The sequence below is a fragment of the Tupaia chinensis genome, unplaced genomic scaffold (genome assembly GCF_000334495.1).
Source record: "Tupaia chinensis unplaced genomic scaffold, TupChi_1.0 Scaffold000704_1, whole genome shotgun sequence".
Classification (NCBI taxonomy): domain Eukaryota; kingdom Metazoa; phylum Chordata; class Mammalia; order Scandentia; family Tupaiidae; genus Tupaia; species Tupaia belangeri.
Window position 1 is genome coordinate 471,420 of NW_006160227.1, and position 3,097 is coordinate 474,516.

Below are 3,097 nucleotides of genomic sequence, written 5' to 3' on the forward strand. Positions count from 1 at the left end.
TGAACCCAGCCCTCAGGCACCTTAACGTGCTGCTCCGTCTTCTGCAGGGAGCCAAGGCAGGTGCATGGTGGCCCATACACAGACTTCCGCAAACCTCGCTGGCCGTCACTGAGCCTGAAACATCTCTGGGGAACACTCAGGGAAATCCTGGGTTTGGGTGAAGTGTGCAGAGCATTCCAACAGTCCAGTGAACAGAGTCCTAGGCCAGCGTGGTGGTTAGGCGGCTGGATTCCCACACTGCTGACGGTGTGGTTCAAGATCTAGTGCCTGCGGCTTGAAAACACGCCGGGTGCACGTGTGTGTGTGTGTGTGTGTGTGTGTGTGTGTGTGTGTGTGTGCGCGCGCGCATGCGCGCGCTCAAAATCCCTAGAAGAGAAGGGATTACGGCATGGCCATCTCCCCTGAGGGTGGAGGGGTGCTTTCTCACTTTCCCTTTCTCACTGTCTGTCTCTCTCTGGTAAACACACATACCCTATAGCAAATTAAAAACAACAAAAAAAAAAGGTCCTATAGAAACACAGATGAATATCGAAAGGCTTCGTAGAAAAAAGAGAACTTGGGACCAGCAGGTGGCATGGTGGTTAAGATGCTGGACACTCCCACATGGCCGACCAGGGTTCAAGTCCTGAATCTGGTGGCTTGCTTTCTCACTTCCTTTCTCACTCTCAACCTCTGTCTCTCTCTGGTCAAATTAAAAAATAAATGAATGAATAAATAAAATAAAAATAAATAATTTAAAAAAGAAAAAAGAGAACTTGAGCTGAGCCTTTGAAGGATGAATGCATACTGCTTTGCTTTTCAACAACAAGCTGCCCAGCTCGGCTAGAGACCGGAGTGAAATGGCGACAGGAGGAGACAAGGATGGGAAGTTACAGTGGGGCCACACCAGGAGAGGACTGCAGGTTTGCCTGGGATTTGGGCTTTATTTATTTCATTTTTAAAAGATTATTTATCTCTCGAGCCAGCAGGTGGTGTGGTGGTGAAGGTGCTGGATTCCCGCATGGCCGACTGTGGTTTGAGTCCCAGACCCAGTGGCTTGAAACTCACGCCAGGCATATATGTGTGTGTGCCCCAAGTCCCGAGATTAGAATAGAGGAGAAGGGAACGTGGCGTGGACCCCCCCCTCCGGGGGGTGATTTCCCACTTCGTCTCCCCATCTCTGTCTGACTCTTGGGTGATTACACACACTCATCTAAAGCAAAAAGTTCTCAAAAAAAAAAAAAAAAATTCTTTCTTTCTTTCATGAGAGCAAAAGAGAAAGACCAAGGCAAGTTTTTTCAGCAGGGTCTCAGGCCACACTGCCCCCTCGGCCCTCCCACTGGAATCACAGGTCTCCTGGGAAACCAAACCGTGATCTTCCACTCGGACCCAGCTCCACTGAGTAGTGGTCACCGCTGTGCCCTGGGCCAGCCCTGGCCCTGATGTCATCTACGTGAGAAGCCACTGAGGTCTGTGACATAACTGGACCCCCACACGTCGCAGGCAAGCCGCCCTGGCAGCACCTGGAGGGATGGCTAGAACCTGGGGTGCCCGAGGCAGGGCAGACGGCTGCTGGGGAGCGAGGGCTCCCAGCGGCTGCAAAAGGTCCCGAGGCATTCGCTCCAGAGCCAAAGGGAACAAAGAAAACCACAGGGGGCAGGACCAGCAGATGGCATAAGGGTTACGTCACTGGACTCCCATGTAGTCGACCACAGTTCAAATCCCGGATCCAGCAACTTGAAACTCACGCTGGGGGCCTGGGGGCATGTGCATACCCAAGATCCCAGAAGAGAATGGAGGAGAAGGGACTGTGACCTGTCCATCCCCCCTGGGGGTGATTTCTCGCTTTCTGTCTCTCTGTCTCTCTCTTTCTGGCGAGCACACGTGCCCTATAGCAAAAATCTCTCAAAAAAATAAATAAATAAGAAAAGCCTCTGAGAGACAGGGAAGGCAGTAAGGACCTCGACACATGGCTATTTTTAAGAATTATTTTTTAATTTAATTTAATTTATTATTATTTTTTAATTTGACCAGAGAGAGAGAGGGAAAGTGAGAAAGCAAGTCGCCAGGTCCAGGACTCAAACTGTGGCCAGCCAGGTGGGAGTCCAGCACCTTAACCACCACGCCACCTGCTGGCTTCCCAACGTCCGTTTCTTTTCTTTCTTTTCCTTTCTGAAGACAAGAGAGGATAAGTACAACCAGAGATGTAGGAGAGAGAAAATGAAGGGCATTCACATGTTCAGTCTCTGTAAAATCGAGGAGACTATCTCCTGGGAGGGGGGATTTGAACATGCTCCGGTGTGGTGAGACAGCTGATCGGAAAAGGTTTGCTGGATTCCCAAGAACTGAATAATAATATTTTCACCCAAGCAAGTTTCTGTTCAGGCAGAATCTAGGTTTAAAGTCTCGTGACTGGGGCCAGCAGGCGGTGGGATGGTTAAGACGCGGGACTCCCACATGGCCGACTACAGTCTGAATCCCGGACCCGGCAGCTTGGAAGTGACGTTGGGCGCATGTGCATGGGTGTCTGAGATCTCGAGAAGAGAATGGAGAAGGAACTGCAGTGTGGCCATCCCTCCTGGGGGGCGATTTCTCACTTTCTCACTCACTGTCTTCCTCCTGCAAATGCATTCGCCCTGTGACAAACACCTAGAAAGGAGTCTTGGGATTTTGAGCAGCAATTCCTGACAGGCATTCAACCTCTTATTCAGCATCCTCCCTGGAGGGGCTGAGGAGGGATTTCTTCAGAGCCAGCCCCGGAGCCTGACGGCTGGGGAAACCAGATCCCACATGGGCCAACCATGGTTCAAGTCCCAGCCCCAGTGGCTTGAAAAGCACAGCAGGTACAGGTGCACCCCACGTTCTCACAGGATGGAGAAAACAGACAGAGCTATGGTGTGACCACACTTCATTAGCGGTGCTTTCTCCTCCTCTGTCTCTCCCTGGTACACCCAGGCACCCTCTGATAATTTTTTTAAAAACATTTTTTAATTAAAAAAAAAAAAAGACACACCAAGAAGGAGACCTGAAATTCTAACATAGTTAAAAACTAGATATGGGGGGACCAGCAGTTGGCATAATGGTTGTCGCTGGACTCCCAAGTAGTTGACCACGGTTC

The 3,097-nt window shown here is 50.4% G+C and overlaps 1 protein-coding gene across 2 annotated transcripts in view; it reads right to left on the minus strand.

Annotated features, from left to right (window-relative positions):
* VGLL4 (vestigial like family member 4) overlaps window positions 1–3,097 on the minus strand; it is a 168,480-nt gene that overhangs the window by 138,226 nt on the left and 27,157 nt on the right. The window lies entirely within an intron of this gene.